The sequence below is a fragment of the Triturus cristatus genome, chromosome 1_1 (assembly GCF_964204655.1).
Source record: "Triturus cristatus chromosome 1_1, aTriCri1.1, whole genome shotgun sequence".
Lineage (NCBI taxonomy): Eukaryota > Metazoa > Chordata > Amphibia > Caudata > Salamandridae > Triturus > Triturus cristatus.
In genome coordinates this window covers 1,088,895,336-1,088,912,951 of record NC_140579.1, presented here as the reverse complement: position 1 = coordinate 1,088,912,951, position 17,616 = coordinate 1,088,895,336, and positions in this window count along the sequence as shown.

The following is a 17,616-nucleotide window of genomic DNA, read 5'->3' as shown; positions in this document are numbered from 1 at the left end:
TTCAAAATGGCACAGTTCTATGTGAAATGAGTTCCTTTGGGGGGTTGTGCGCTTCGTAGCGCTTCAGATACGCTTTGTACCGCTTTTCTAGCCCGTCGTGCCGTTTCCCACGCTTCTCGCGTGAGGTACGCGTCTACCGGCCTTGAACCAGACGGGCCGTACTGAGTGGGGACGCGTCGAACGTGCGCTCGGCTTCGCGTGCCAAGACCCACGCTTCTCGCGTGAGCACCGGCAAGGTTCTTCACTACTGTACGTTCCGTACAGTGAAGGAGACGCGCCGTACACAGGCGGCAGCACCCGTACGGTGCGAACACTGGCAATACGAGGCAAAAGCACAGCACAAGGTCCTCACAGCACTTTAGCGGTCGGTACGGTCCGCATACAAGCAAGTACGAGCCGTACTAGCGCACCAGACTGGGTGATTTTCAAGGCGGGTACGGCTTCAAACACCAGACGCTCCCGATGTAAGTACGGTCCGCACAACAGCGAGTACGGGCTGTACGTTTAGCGCAAACTCACCAAAATCTTGCAGTCTTTTAAAGGGGGAGTTCGACGGCCTCGCAGTCCAGCACCAGGGCGTCCCACGTAGCGCTGCAGTCTCCGATGTCCCGGGGACGGCGAAGCTTCGTGGGGCGTTCGGGCAGGTCACAGGTCACCACGATGGGGGCAGAAGCAGGAGGGCAGCCTCGGGGTGATGTCACAGCGCAGCGCGCTGTCGGCTTCGTCCGGTTGGGGCAAACAGGGTGCACAGGTCCTCACGGTGATTTCTGCGGCCCGGGGGGGTCGCAGGGCTCGATGTTTGGACAGGGATCTCCTCCTTACTTTGCGAGCACGGCTCGAGGGGGCATTTGCTTACTTTGTTTAGGCCTGCAGGCCGTCACGGTGCTCACAGCTACTCCAGCGGCAGGGGTCGCGTTGCTCAGGGAGACTAAGGCACAAGGTTCTCCGGGGTCAGCGGTGTAGAATCACCCACGGCAGTCACTTCTCCTTCAAGGGGGGGTAGCGCCCAATGTTCCTGGGGCGCAGTTCAGGAGGCAAGTTCTCTAGCAAGCCCTTGGAGATAGTTCAGCACAAGTTGAATCAAAGTCATTTCCTTAAGTATTTTCCTCTCCTTCCAGCAGACAGGCACCCACTGCAGGCCTGTCTCTCAGGCAGAGAGACAGTACTCCTCCTTCAGCTTCTCCAGGTCCTTCTCCTTCAGGCAGAGGTTCGCCGTTGCATAAACAGGATCTGATTTCTTAGGAGCCAGGCTCCTTCTTTTAAAGCCCAAATCTTTTGTTCTTTGTCGCCAGGGGGCCTGGGCCTGGCTCAGTCCAGTTTTGGAGCACTTTGTTGTGGTGACTCTGCTCTTTCCTTTCAGCAGCAGGGCAGAGACATCAGCCGCTCCACAGGGGGCGGAGCCGGCTTTGTGCTGGCAGAGCACAGGTCTATTCAAGAGTCAAGGTGTACTCCTCCCACCCATCCTGGTGTAATCTCTCTACCCACCACCTGGCAGCGAGCCTGTCTCCTGGAATTCCCCAGCCCTGCTCCTTCCCTGTTACTAGGCAGAACACACACACACAGCGCAGAGGCGGACTGAAATGGCCAGGTCAGTAAATACTAACTTTCTAAAAGTAGTATTTACAAACACAGGATATTAAAATAAACTTTACTAAAAGAAGTATTTTATTATTCTGAGTTCAGGCATACTAAACATGACTTTCTACCATGCTCTATGAGTCCACTGGGGTCACAGCGTGTAGTGACTCCAGCAGCCCATTCTGGCCTATGGAGAGCAGGTAGCCTTCAATAGTGAAAAACGAAAATGGCTGTAATTCACTATTAAGACATGCCACACACATCAGGGCATGTCCTACCTTATGCCTACAATGCACCCTGCCCTTGGGCCTACAAGAGGGGTGACTAATATGTATTTAAGGGAAGGTTTAGGGACTGGCAAGGGGGGGCACTTGCACAGTCAGCGCGACGGTACCAGACCGCGCGCAGGGTCTGCAGTGGCAGACCCTAGACACATTTTACTAGGCCGCTTCTGTGGGTGGCACAACCAGTGCTGCAGGCCCACCAGCAGCATTTGTATTTACAAGCCCTGGCACTCCTGGTGCACTTTACTAGGGGCTGACAGTAAACCAAATGAACCAATCATGGACACCAATCAATGTATACACTTTTCAAAGGGAGCACTTGCACTGTGGCACTGATTAGCAGTGGCACAGTGCCCTGAGCAGCTAACACCAACAAAACACAATGAGGCACATCAGCAAAAAGTGGAAGGGAAACTCACGCCAATGTGCCAGGTCTAACAATACCTGACCCCCAGGGCCTGGTCACTTCGGGGGTGGGGGCGTTTCCACCAAGGCCTGCGTCCGCCACAAAGGAAGTCAACATGGACGCGAACCAGCAACACAACAATTGTGGTACGCACCGTACCCACGCCGCAAGAGCGTGGGTACGGTTCTTCCAACCACACCCCTACGTCACCTCAACAATGGTGGTACGGCCCGTACCCACGTCCCAAAGGCATGGGCAACGAGCCGTACCGCCATTCTTGGGGTGACGTAGGGGTGGGTGTGGTACGACCCGTACCCACGCTCTTAAGGCGTGGGTATGGTGCGTACCCCTACGCCACCCCAACAATGGTGGTACGGCCCGTACCCACGCTCTGGGGTCGTGGGTACGGCCCGTACCACCATTGCAGTGGTGATGTAGGGGTACGCTTGGTATGAGCCGTACCCACGTCCTAAAGGCATGGGTACGGTGCGTACCCCTACGGCACCCCAACAATGGTGGTACGGCCCGTACCCATGCCCCCAGAGCGTGGGTACGGCCCATACCACGCGTACCCCTATGTCACCGCCACAATGGTGGTACGGCCCGTACCCACATCCCACAGGCAAGGGTACGGCCCGTACCACCATTGCAGTGGCGATGTAGGGGTACGCTTGGTACGGACCGTACCCACGTCCTAAAGGCATGGGTACGGTACGTACCCCTACAGCACCCCAACAATGGGGGTACGACCCGTACCCATGCCTCAAGGACGTGGGTACGGCTCGTACCAAGCGTACCCCTACATCACCACTGCAATGGTGCTATGGGCCGTACCCAGGCCGTAGGACATGGGTACGGGTTGTACCATGCCAGTGGACAGACACATAGGGGTGTGTGGCCATCAGCCCCAACAGTGCCCAGACATAGGAGGGGTGGGTGCAGAGTCCCCCCAGCAGTGCCCAGACATAGGAGGGGTGGGTGCAGAGTCCTCCGAGCAGTGCCCAGACATAGGAGGGGTGGGTGCCTATCACTCCCAGCAGTGCCCAGACATAGGAGGGGTGGGTGCCTATCACTCCCAGCAGTGCCCATACATAGGAGGGGTGGGTGCCTATCACTCCCAGCAGTGCCAGACATAGGAGGGGTGGGTGCCTATCACTCCCAGCAGTGCCCAGACATAGGAGGGGTGTGTGCCTATCACTCCCAGCAGTGCCCAGACATAGGAGGGGTGGGTGCAGAGTCCTCCCAGCAGTGCCCAGACATATGAGGGGTGGGTGCAGAGTCCCCCCACCAGTGCCCAGACATAGGAGGGGTGTCTGCAGAGTCCTCCCAGCAGAGCCCAGACATATGAGGGGTGTGTGCCTATCACTCCCAGCAGTGCCCAGACATAGGAAGGGTGGGTGCAGAGTCCTCCCAGCAGTGCCCAGACATATGAGGGGTGGGTGCAGAGTCCCCCCAGCACTGCCCAGACATTGGAGGGGTGGGTGCAGAGTCCTCCCAGCAGTGCCCAGACATATGAGGGGTGTGTGCCTATCACTCCCAGCAGTGCCCAGACATAGGAGGGGTGGGTGCCTATCACTCCCAGCAGTGCCCAGACATAGGAGGGGTGGGTGCAGAGTCCTCCCAGCAGTGCCCAGACAAAGGAGGGGTGGGTGCCTATCATTCCCAGCAGTGCCCAGACATAGGAGGGGTGTGTGCCTATCACTCCCAGCAGTGCCCAGACATAGGAGGGGTGGGTGCCTATCACTCCCAGCAGTGCCCAGACATAGGAGCGGTGGGTGCTGAGTCCCCCCAGCAGTGCCCAGACATAGGAGGGGTGGGTGCAGAGTCCCCCCAGCAGTGCCCAGACATAGGAGGGGTGGGTGCAGAGTCCCCCCAGACATAGGAGGGGTGGGTGCAGAGTCCCCCCAGCAGTGCCCAGACATAGGAGGGGTGTGTGCCTATCACTCCCAGCAGTGCCCAGACATAGGAGGGGTGGGTGCAGAGTCCTCCCAGCAGTGCCCAGACATAGGAGGGGTGGGTGCCTATCACTCCCAGCAGTGCCCAGACATAGGAGGGGTGTGTGCCTATCACTCCCAGCAGTGCCCAGACATAGGAGGGGTGGATGCCTATCACTCCCAGCAGTGCCCAGACATAGGAGGGGTGAGTGCAGAGTCCCCCCAGCAGTGCCCAGACATAGAAGGGGTGGGTGCTGAGTCCCCCCAGCTGTGCCCAGACATAGGAGGGGTGGGTGCAGAGTCCCCCCAGCAGTGCCCAGACATAGGAGGGGTGGGTGCAGAGTCCCCCCAGCAGTGCCCAGACATAGGAGGGGTGGGTGCAGAGTCCTCCCAGCAGTGCCCACACATATGAGGGGTGGGTGCCTATCACTCCCAGCAGTGCCCAGACATTGGAGGGGTGGGTGCAGAGTCCTCCCAGCAGTGCCCAGACATATGAGGGGTGTGTGCCTATCACTCCCAGCAGTGCCCAGACATAGGAGGGGTGGGTGCCTATCACTCCCAGCAGTGCCCAGACATAGGAGGGGTGTGTGCCTATCACTCCCAGCAGTGCCCAGACATAGGAGGGGTGGGTGCAGAGTCCTCCCAGCAGTGCCCAGACATATGACGGGTGGGTGCAGTGTCCCCCCAGCAGTGCCCAGACATAGGAGGGGTGGGTGCAGAGTCCTCCCAGCAGTGCCCAGACATATGAGGGGTGTGTGCCTATCACTCCCAGCAGTGCCCAGACATAGGAGGGGTGGGTGCCTATCACTCCCAGCAGTGCCCAGACATAGGAGGGGTGGGTGCCTATCACTCCCAGCAGTGCCCAGACATATGAGGGGTGTGTGCCTATCACTCCCAGCAGTGCCCAGACATAGGAGGGGTGAGTGCAGAGTCCTCCCAGCAGTGCCCAGACATATGAGGGGTGGGTGCAGAGTCCCCCCAGCAGTGCCCAGACATAGGAGGGGTGGGTGCAGAGTCCCCCCAGCAGTGCCCAGACATAGGAGGGGTGTGTGGCCATCACTCCCAGCAGTGCCCAGACATAGGCGGGGTGGGTGCAGAGTCCTCCCAGCAGTGCCCAGACATAGAAGGGGTGGGTGCCTATCACTCCCAGCAGTGCCCAGACATAGGAGGGGTGTGTGCCTATCACTCCCAGCAGTGCCCAGACATAGGAGGGGTGGGTGCCTATCACTCCCAGCAGTGCCCAGACATAGGAGGGGTGGGGGCAGAGTCCCCCCAGCAGTGCCCAGACATAGGAGGGGTGGGTGCAGAGTCCCCCCAGCAGTGCCCAGACATAGGAGGGGTGGGTGCTGAGTCCCCCCAGCAGTGCCCAGACATAGGAGGGGTGGGTGCAGAGTCCCCCCAGCAGTGCCGAGACATAGGAGGGGTGTGTGCCTATCACTCCCAGCAGTGCCCAGACATAGGAGGGGTGGGTGCAGAGTCCCCCCAGCAGTGCCCAGACAGAGGAGGGGTGGGTGCAGAGTCCCCCCAGCAGTGCCCAGACATAGGAGGGGTGTGGGCCTATCACTCCCAGCAGTGCCCAGACATAGGAGGGGTGGGTACAGAGTCCCCCCAGCAGTGCCCAGACATAGGAGGGGTGGGTGCAGAGTCCTCCCAGCAGTGCCCAGACATAGGAGGGGTGGGTGCCTATCACTCCCAGCAGTGCCCAGACATAGGAGGGGTGGGTGCCTATCACTCCCAGCAGTGCCCAGACATTGGAGGGGTGGGTGCAGAGTCCTCCCAGCAGTGCCCAGACATATGAGGGGTGGATGCAGAGTCCCCCCAGCAGTGCCCAGACATAGGAGGGGTGGGTGCAGAGTCCTCCCAGCAGTGCCCAGAAATATGAGTGGTGTGTGCCTATCACTCCCAGCAGTGCCCAGACATAGGAGGGGTGGGTGCCTATCACTCCCAGCAGTGCCCAGACATAGGAGGGGTGTGTGCCTATCACTCCCAGCAGTGCCCAGACATAGGAGGGGTGGGTGCCTATCACTCCCAGCAGTGCCCAGACATAGGAGGGGTGGGGGCAGAGTCCCCCCAGCAGTGCCCAGACATAGGAGGGGTGGGTGCAGAGTCCCCCCAGCAGTGCCCAGACATAGGAGGGGTGGGTGCTGAGTCCCCCCAGCAGTGCCCAGACATATGAGGGGTGTGTGCCTATCACTCCCAGCAGTGCCCAGACATAGGAGGGGTGGGTGCAGAGTCCTCCCAGCAGTGCCCAGACATATGAGGGGTGTGTGCCTATCACTCCCAGCAGTGCCCAGACATAGGAGGGGTGGGTGCCTATCACTCCCAGCAGTGCCCAGACATAGGAGGGGTGTGTGCCTATCACTCCCAGCAGTGCCCAGACATAGGAGGGGTGGGTGCCTATCACTCCCAGCAGTGCCCAGACATAGGAGGGGTGGGGGCAGAGTCCCCCCAGCAGTGCCCAGACATAGGAGGGGTGGGTGCAGAGTCCCCCCAGCAGTGCCCAGACATAGGAGGGGTGGGTGCTGAGTCCCCCCAGCAGTGCCCAGACATAGGAGGGGTGGGTGCAGAGTCCCCCCAGCAGTGCCGAGACATAGGAGGGGTGTGTGCCTATCACTCCCAGCAGTGCCCAGACATAGGAGGGGTGGGTGCAGAGTCCCCCCAGCAGTGCCCAGACAGAGGAGGGGTGGGTGCAGAGTCCCCCCAGCAGTGCCCAGACATAGGAGGGGTGTGGGCCTATCACTCCCAGCAGTACCCAGACATGGGAGGGGTGGGTACAGAGTCCCCCCAGCAGTGCCCAGACATAGGAGGGGTGGGTGCAGAGTCCTCCCAGCAGTGCCCAGACATAGGAGGGGTGGGTGCCTATCACTCCCAGCAGTGCCCAGACATAGGAGGGGTGGGTGCCTATCACTCCCAGCAGTGCCCAGACATTGGAGGGGTGGGTGCAGAGTCCTCCCAGCAGTGCCCAGACATATGAAGGGTGGATGCAGAGTCCCCCCAGCAGTGCCCAGACATAGCAGGGGTGGGTGCAGAGTCCTCCCAGCAGTGCCCAGACATATGAGGGGTGTGTGCCTATCACTCCCAGCAGTGCCCAGACATAGGAGGGGTGGGTGCCTATCACTCCCAGCAGTGCCCAGACATAGGAGGGGTGTGTGCCTATCACTCCCAGCAGTGCCCAGACATAGGAGGGGTGGGTGCCTATCACTCCCAGCAGTGCCCAGACATAGGAGGGGTGGGGGCAGAGTCCCCCCAGCAGTGCCCAGACATAGGAGGGGTGGGTGCAGAGTCCTCCCAGCAGTGCCCAGACATAGGAGGGGTGGGTGCAGAGTCCTCCCAGCAGTGCCCAGACATATGAGGGGTGGGTGCAGTGTCCCCCCAGCAGTGCCCAGACATAGGAGGGGTGGGTGCAGAGTCCTCCCAGCAGTGCCCAGACATATGAGGGGTGTGTGCCTATCACTCCCAGCAGTGCCCAGACATAGGAGGGGTGGGTGCCTATCACTCCCAGCAGTGCCCAGACATAGGAGGGGTGGGTGCCTATCACTCCCAGCAGTGTCCAGACATATGAGGGGTGTGTGCCTATCACTCCCAGCAGTGCCCAGACATAGGAGGGGTGAGTGCAGAGTCCCCCAGCAGTGCCCAGACATAGGAGGGGTGTGTGGCCATCACTCCCAGCAGTGCCCAGACATAGGCGGGGTGGGTGCAGAGTCCTCCCAGCAGTGCCCAGACATAGGAGGAGTGGGTGCTTATCACTCCCAGCAGTGCCCAGACATAGGAGGGGTGTGTGCCTATCACTCCCAGCAGTGGCCAGACATAGGAGGGGTGGGTGCCTATCACTCCCAGCAGTGCCCAGACATAGGAGGGGTGGGGGCAGAGTCCCCCCAGCAGTGCCCAGACATAGGAGGGGTGGGTGCAGAGTCCCCCCAGCAGTGCCCAGACATAGGAGGGGTGGGTGCTGAGTCCCCCCAGCAGTGCCCAGACATAGGAGGGGTGGGTGCAGAGTCCCCCAGCAGTGCCGAGACATAGGAGGGGTGTGTGCCTATCACTCCCAGCAGTGCCCAGACATAGGAGGGGTGGGTGCAGAGTCCCCCCAGCAGTGCCCAGACAGAGGAGGGGTGGGTGCAGAGTCCCCCCAGCAGTGCCCAGACATAGGAGGGGTGTGGGCCTATCACTCCCAGCAGTGCCCAGACATAGGAGGGGTGGGTACAGAGTCCCCCCAGCAGTGCCCAGACATAGGAGGGGTGGGTGCACAGTCCTCCCAGCAGTGCCCAGACATAGGAGGGGTGGGTGCCTATCACTCCCATCAGTGCCCAGACATAGGAGGGGTGGGTGCCTATCACTCCCAGCAGTGCCCAGACATAGGAGGGGTGGGTGCAGAGTCCCCCCAGCAGTGCCCAGACATAGGAGGGGTGTGTGCCTATCACTCCCAGCAGTGCCCAGACATAGGAGGGGTGGGTGCCTATCACTCCCAGCAGTGCCCAGACATAGGAGGGGTGGGTGTTGAGTCCCCCCAGCAGTGCCCAGACATAGGAGGGATGGGTGCAGAGTCCCCCCAGCAGTGCCCGGACATAGGAGGGGTGGGTGCATATTCCCCCCAGCAGTGCCCAGACATAGGACGGGTGGGTGCAGAGTCCCCCCAGCAGTGCCCAAACATAGGAGGGGTGGGTGCAGAGTCCCCCCACTAGGGCCCAGACATAGGAGGGGTGTGTGCCTATCACTCCCAGCAGTGCATGTCACCCCCAGCAGTGCCCAGACATATGAGGGGTGGGTGCAGAGGCCTCCCAGCAGTGCCCAGACATATGAGGGGTGGGTGCAGAGGACTCCCAGCAGTGCCCAGACATATGAGGGGTGGGTGCAGAGGCCTCCCAGCAGTGCCCAGACATAGGAGGGGTGTGTGCCTATCACTCCCAGCAGTGCCCAGACATAGGAGGGGTGGGTGCAGAGTCCCCCCAGCAGTGCCCAGACAGAGGAGGGGTGGGTGCAGAGTCCCCCCAGCAGTGCCCAGACATAGGAGGGGTGTGGGCCTATCACTCCCAGCAGTGCCCAGACATAGGAGGGGTGGGTACAGAGTCCCCCCAGCAGTGCCCAGACATAGGAGGGGTGGGTGCAGAGTCCTCCCAGCAGTGCCCAGACATAGGAGGGGTGGGTGCCTATCACTCCCAGCAGTGCCCAGACATAGGAGGGGTGGGTGCCTATCACTCCCAGCAGTGCCCAGACATTGGAGGGGTGGGTGCAGAGTCCTCCCAGCAGTGCCCAGACATATGAGGGGTGGATGCAGAGTCCCTCCAGCAGTGCCCAGACATAGGAGGGGTGGGTGCAGAGTCCTCCCAGCAGTGCCCAGACATATGAGGGGTGTGTGCCTATCACTCCCAGCAGTGCCCAGACATAGGAGGGGTGGGTGCCTATCACTCCCAGCAGTGCCCAGACATAGGAGGGGTGGGTGCTGAGTCCCCCCAGCAGTGCCCAGACATAGGAGGGATGGGTGCAGAGTCCCCCCAGCAGTGCCCGGACATAGGAGGGGTGGGTGCAGATTCCCCCCAGCAGTGCCCAGACATAGGAGGGGTGGGTGCAGAGTCCCCCCAGCAGTGCCCAAACATAGGAGGGGTGGGTGCAGAGTCCCCCCACTAGGGCCCAGACATAGGAGGGGTGTGTGCCTATCACTCCCAGCAGTGCATGTCACCCCCAGCAGTGCCCAGACATATGAGGGGTGGGTGCAGAGGCCTCCCAGCAGTGCCCAGACATATGAGGGGTGGGTGCAGAGGACTCCCAGCAGTGCCCAGACATATGAGGGGTGGGTGCAGAGGCCTCCCAGCAGTGCCCAGACATATGAGGGGTGAGTGCAGAGGACTCCCAGCAGTGCCCAGACATATGAGGGATGGGTGCATATCACTCCCAGCAGTGCCCAGATATATGAGGGGTGGGATCATGTCACAAGACTGTATAGTCATGTGAAACCCACTAAACTAAGAGAGCCAAAGGGAACACACACTGTCACGCACATTCCAGGACTGATAGGAATGTACAGGTGCTGGCACAGCCACCAAGTTGTTGTCTCCCATGGAAGGAAAAGGGTAGAGTACCCACAGATACAATGCCCACAATTGTCAGTCAGGTGACCAAAGACCCTGCAGACCACGTAACACATGTGTGCGAGGCTGGGAGTACACACATGCATAGGGCGAAAAAGGGAACATGTCCAATTGAAGTCATGTCAATATACTCCATACACTAGTACAGTGACCACCAAGGATGCCACAAATGATGCAGGTGGAGACATTGCTGAGCAGGCATGGCCAAAATTGAAGGGATCCGTCACACATCCAGGATATGTAGACACAGCTCAGCACAACAATTGGGAAACAGCCTGCAGGGAAGATGTCAGGGTCCACAGAGGAAGGAACACACCTTGGGACAATATCACCATACAGTAAGAGCACACGTGATCAAAGATTATTTGCAGAGCCCTTGTGATGGCACACAGATACCAGGGTCCACCCCATGAGCAGCACACTACAACATTTCCCAGACACCTAACACATTATCACCACCCCAAATCATGGAGCAGCACCACCAATAGCAAGTCCAGGAAAGCATAAGTGTGCAAAAGAAAAACAAAATGCTTTATTCAGCATTCAAAATAAATAGTTTTAAATGTCCACTATTTACAAGGCCCATGGGCCAGGCCATCAGCAAAGTCCTGGGGGGGTACACATCGGGACGTGTGTCCCCTAGCTTGCCTGCACAGTTCACATGTCCATTTCATCCACAGAAGGGGGGCATCATGTGGGGGGGGAAGGACCAGGCACCGCAGGGACAGGAGGGGCAAGGGTAGGTGTTGTGGGTGCAGGGACGGACGACTCCACCACAGGGGGTGGGGCAGCGCCAAAGGTGGATTCCAGCACGGCGCTACACACTACTGCCAGGTCGCCCAGCGTCTCCCCTGCACCCGAATGAACCACAGGCCCCAAGGAGGGGGGGGTCGGAGGGATGGGTTGCAGCGCTCCGGGGGGGGGTGTGGACAGGGGGGGACTCTACTCCCGTGGCCGGGCACAGCCTCCACCGCTTGCGGGGTGGGGCCACACTGGGGCTGAGGGACACAGTGGCCACCAAGGACTCATTCGGTGACAGTTGGCCAGGAGAGCTAAGGGGAGTGGTTTTGGAGGAAGTGGGTCTTGAGGAATGTGGACTCCCACTCTGGCTGCGTGCCTGCCGTTTGCCCCCAGACCCAGTGGGTGTGCCTACTTCCCCCTGTGTGTGCATGACTGGAGGAGTGCGCTTTGCCTTCCCTGGTGGTGTGCTGCCTGTGTCTGGTGGGGTGCGTGCATGGGTGCGCATGGGTGTGCGTGGGACAGGTAGGAAGTGTGGATGGTGCAGGGGTAGGGGGGTACGGAGCGCTGCTGGAGATCCACTGCTGCAGTCAGTGAGGAGTCTATGGACTTCAGCAACATCCGTTGATCAGACATCGCTGCTGACATGCCCTCCATGTACGACAACATCTGTGTCAGCAGTCTGGTGTGCTCATGGAGGACAGTAAGCATCGATGCCTGACCAACGTGCAACTGCCGCTGAATGTCCACAGACTCGGCATTGACGGCAGCAGGGGAGACAGGGGCAGGGGGTGCGGTGCCTGGCACGAAGGAGACCTGTTGGCGCCTAGCACGGTCGGAAGGGACCCGAGCAGGTGGGAGGCGGGTGATGGGAATGGAGGGGGCGGCGACAGATGGAGTGCTGCTCTCAGCTCTGGGAGCAGCGTCCGCTCTCTCAGGGAGCTCAGCCTCGGACCCGTCAGCGTCATAGTCGGTGGTGGGACTGGACAGGTCCTCCTCCGCACTCCCCTCCGCCTCCGTGCCACTCGCTGAGACAGACTCGCCAGCACTGGTGGCAACGCTGCTGGATCCCTCCTCAATTTCCGTGCAAGTGTCTCCCTCGGTTTCCCCCGACGCTGCTGTGGGCAAGGTGAAGAGACAGGAAATAATCAGACACCTGTTTACATATGACACATGATTCAAAACTACATAGGTCACAGTGCATAGCATGAAAAGCAACATGAGTAACATCTACAATACTACGCACATATGTAGGCCCTGCACCACACAGTTGGTTGACCCACCATGCCACTGAGAAACAATGGAGAGCATGAAACAACAGCAAAGAACTTGATATCAAATTAGACAGAGGAGCACGTCTCTGGGGACAGTCGAGTACAGCATCTGGACCACACACCGTAGCCAAAAAAGGGATGAGCAGGAACCATGTCTTGTAACTTTTGGCACATGCTGCTTAGCAAATACATTAAACCCTGCCCAACATGACTGGGTCACTGCATGTTGAGTGTATGTTCAGACAATCATCACACACAGGCCAGACCTGACAAGGACACATATGGTTTGGACATGTAGGCCTTTCCCGCACAAACCCCCCCCTACCTGAGACAATGTGAGTGACACAGAGGAAGTACTTACACCTCTTACTCAGGGATTACTAAAATGCCCTTCAATAAATCCTGAATGTACACAAACTAACCCTTGTGCGCCTGTCCACACATAAAATTGACAAACAACCATCATCAGATAGTTGTACCAAAACACACTGGCACCGGCCACTGTGAGTATGCACAAGCCAAATTGGGTCACCCTGTACAGTGGACACATGTAGCACACTTTACGTATTTACACATTAGGCCAGGGTACAATGCCACAGAGCCCAACCTATGCTGAGGACACAGTGAATGTCCACATTGTTGGATGACACACATGATACCTAGGAAAAGGTGCCCCAGGGGACTGTAGTGGCCACACTCCTCCATGGTCCGGGATGGATATGACTGCAACAGAAGCAAACGTCCCTGCACTATGTATATCTCCCTCTCATGCACATCATGTCTGAGGCCACAACATTGGTCATGAATGCTGTAAGGCAGTACACTTTTCAGACACACTCCTATGTCGGGACTCAGCATCAGTGCCAACTAACATGGACCCCACATTGACTGAACTGTCCAGGGCACAGGCAAGGTCCCAACACATGTTACACACCACCCCCACACATGATGCTGCAAGCATTGGGCACTTGGATTAACTGGCAGCCTAGATGACCTTGTGCAAGAGTGACTACACACAGACCAGGGAACACGTGTCAAGGAGGGGAAGGGAGGAAGAACAGCACCGGTTTACTTTGGGGAACAGGATATGTACTGCACATATGAACCCTGGCAGTGTATCCATGCAACTGCGCACTTCCAAAAGCTGGTGACACACAACAAACACACATGTACCTACCCCCTTCCTGCTGCTGCTTCTCCGCTAGGCACCTATCCAAGTCAGGGAAGACCACCGCCAGCACACGCTTCATCTGGTGGGTCAGGCGCCGGCGCCCACGGTTCTTGTGGCTCTCAGGTGAGTCCCCCAGCAGGACCCGGGCGATCCTCCTGGTCCAGCACCGGATATCCTGCCAGCGTTTCCTCACCTGGGGCAGGCGCCGCCTCCGACCCTCCACCGACCTCACGGCACTGACGGCTTCCCTCCAGATCTCCCCCTTGGCATGGACGCCTACCTGTGAGGATGACAAAGTGAGACAACATCAATACACCTGCTACATGTCACAGAGACACACATTTGAACAATTTGGCTGGTTTGAACAGGGCATAGTATGCAGCAAAATCATTGCACCTTCATCATAGGGACATTATCCTCTGGGGAAGGCCAAATGCAGGACGTGGCATTGAAAGTACACAGGTGGAATGAGGGGTGCAACACAATCACTGATCCCGGCTCACACTGTGCATCACAAGCTACACCACGATTATGTACAGCACCTCAAAGCATTCACATGCCCCAGGCCACTGGCGCAACCTCAGCAGGGTACACAGACACACACAGGCACAGGACAATCACCTGCCATTGGCAACTGCGGGTACAAACATCACTCTGCACATGTGGCACTAGACCGGGGGGTGTCACAGGTGAGGGGCAGGCTCAGCACATCAGACACACAGCACTGCTCCCTGCTCACATCAGATGGGTAGGGTATATGCATCCCTCATGCAGCTGGGGTGCAACACTCCACATAGACACTCACCCAAATGACAGGGGACTTACACACACACCAATGTCCAGGGGACGAACACATCATTTGGACACTCTCACCACAGGTACACTCAACTCACACACATCTGTGGGTACAGTCACCTGTCACACCGGGGGGACCACAGAATCACATCAGGACTGTAGAAACAACATTCCCAAGTGGATTAGCCAGGCTGAATGTGGCATGCACCATGCAGTGATTGTCACAGTAAGCACCATGCAAGTGAGGAGTGCAGATATGCACTACAGCATGCTCTGCATGGGAGACATGATGCATTCCCCCCCCCCTGGGACCCACTCTGAAGAACATTGCATGTCTGTCACACCTGGACACAATGCCAGAAGTGACAGTCACAAAACAGGGGCACAGTCTGAGCTAATGGAGTCAGCACTCACCTGCTCCCCTGGTCTCCCATACAGGCAAGGGTACTGTGGGAGGATCACGTCCAGCAGGGCCTGGTTCTCCTCCTGGGTGAATGGCTGGGCCCTCTCCACAGACCTGGACATGGTGCCAGAGGAATCACGAGCAGCAGCAGTGGTGTGGAATGAAAGGTTGTGCAGGCAAGTGCTCTCTAATGGGGCCTGGCTGCCTTATATTTGCCTTGCTGGCCTGTTTCATTTACAGGAGTACAGAGTGATTGGTCAATCTCATTTGCATCCTACGTTTCCTCCAATCCCTTTAAACCTACCCCAGTGGGTGCGTTTGCATGTTATAAAAAATGAGCATGATGTCAAGTCAACAACCACTCTGCAACCTTGTATATTGTCTCCAACCGACTTCTGCTGGCCACTTGATGAAAAAATTTGAACTTGAAACTGGGTCTCCATGACAACCAGCATGCATTTAGGCCCTTATAATTGTCCCTCATGTGTCCCCTATGTAATTTCACTATACACACACAGGTACGGAGCGTTCCACGCCCCTAGGGCACCACTACTCCAGTGATACGGTCCGTACACGCGTGTGTAGGGTCCGTACCACCATGGTAGTGCAGCCGTAGGCGTACGCCATAGGGATACGGTCTGTACACGCGTGTGTAGGGTCCGTAACACTATGGTTGGGTCGCCGTAGGCGTACGCCATAGGGATACGGTCCGTACACGCGTGTGTAGGGTCCGTACCACTATGGTTGTGTCGCCGTAGGCGTACGCCATAGGGATATGGTCCGTACACGCGTGTGTAGGGTCCGTACCACTATGGTAGTGTTGCCGTATGCGTACGCCATGGTGATACGGACCTTACACACGCGTGTACGGACCGTATCCCTATGGCTATGCCTGCGTAACATGCACGGACATGTCGAAAAATCACCTTAGGGTAAGGGATGCACCACGGCTTTTTGGGTGTGCTATGTGTTTGGAATGTGTGTGCACTGCTCCTGTTCATGTTTGGTTACTTAGCATACATGTAGAATCACCATGGGTCACATGACATGGAGCTGGATTCACCTGAATTTATAGTCACACTTGGTGACAGTCATCTGTAATGTGATTGTGGATTGTGATGAAGGCATCAATGTGTGTAACACTGCCCTCGGAAACATACGGGATGCACCGGGTTGACATAGTGTGGGACATCCCCATTAGTGGTTCAATGGTGAATTGCAGCCTCTCCGTGAGCAGCACGGGGTGTTTGCCTCAAACCTGTCACTTGTGTGCCAGTTCTATGGGTTTCCTGCATCTGTGGTGCAAAGGGGGGTGCCAGTGTAGGTTCCACATGTTCATCCACATGACCTGTGCATCTGTTAATATAGATGCATTTGCCTTCCGGCAAACATGACTAATAAAGGTGTCCCTCAGCCTCCAAGGTGCCTCATCTCTGTCAATGCAGGTCTCTTGCCACTGTGCATGCGGCATGTCTGGCATAGTTGTCACAGATTGTGCATATGAGTCTATGTGTAGAGTAGCAAGATGCAAGCGGTTTGTCAGGGATTATGATATGTATTGTGCACGATGTACATGGCTGTGTAGGTATTTTCTTAAACACTTAAATTACTCTAACGAATCAACCGCAGTTGATACAGGTGCACTTCAGTGGGGAGAGATGTGAAGGATCTAGATAGGGTAAATTCTTACGTCTTCACCAAAAGGTGAGCAAGGAAAATCTTCCTTTTTGTTTATTTACCCTCACACACCCTAGTGGTGTCATGCTTCATCATCGGGTCACCCCGACGCCTAAAAGTCGGGGTGGGCTCAACCACAGTGTTGGGAGCTCTTGATAGAAGTTGTTGACCTGGGGGGCTAAATAAGTTAAAATACCTCAAACAGATCCCCGGTATCCCTTTTTTCTTGGGTCTGTCTGGGTAGCTAAAAAACAAATATTGGGTCTTATTAGGAATCTTATGGTCCTAAGACCCTAGTGCCAACATGTTTCAGTCCTATAATGGCCTTAAAGGTCCTGGACTTTCATCAGGGCTAGGTTGGGCCTCCCTAGGAGACAGGACAGAAGGGAATTCCCTATCCTGTACGTGATGCAAGGGCAGAGTAGCTGCTCCTTGTTTGGATGATTGATAATTTACCAATCATATGTTATACTCCATCTGTAAAGAAAAAACAGACAACAAAGAAGACACAAAAACAAAAACAACACACATTTGTATAGTAATGTCATAGTGTCTCTGCAATACTTTGTCCCACATTGCGTGCTCTGGAACTAATTAACGAACCACATGTGCCAAATTGTGTCTATGACATAGTGGTAATCAATTGCTTCCAAACTTGTGCCACTCACGTGCATATCTTCACATAATACTGTTACGTGACAGATGAGTTGTGGGGTGGCAATTGTACTCAAAAACCTGACCATAATTCGTGTCAGTACGTCTATATATTCACTAGTAACACACTCCATGCCTCACACTCACTCCACTTTCATACCGTGTTTGTGAATAGAATAACGGTAATCTTAGTCATGTTCATTTATCATTATCCCTCCTGCTTTTGTGCGTAAAAAATAAAAAGAAACATTCCCTTACCCAATTCTTGAATGGTTTCTGTATCTCAGGGGACCGTAAAGCATCTAGGGGTAGCTCTATAGTCAAACCCTAAAATTATGACCCCAGGAGGTTAAGGGAAATGTAGGTAAATATAGTAAGTGGTTTTTTTCTAAAAACCGCGTGTCTAGACCCTCGTATTCCCCATGTAGAGGAACACAGGATGAGAACGTTGGCAATAGAATTCAAAAATGCCAATCTGCAACTTACTTCTTCAAGAGTCCTGCCCCGCGTGCACACCTACTTGGCTCCGGTTCCCGGCTTTCGCGTTAGTAATGCGAAGGAACCGCGTTTAAGTACCCTTGTGTTGTCATAGGAACTAATTGGTAGGCGACACTCGGCG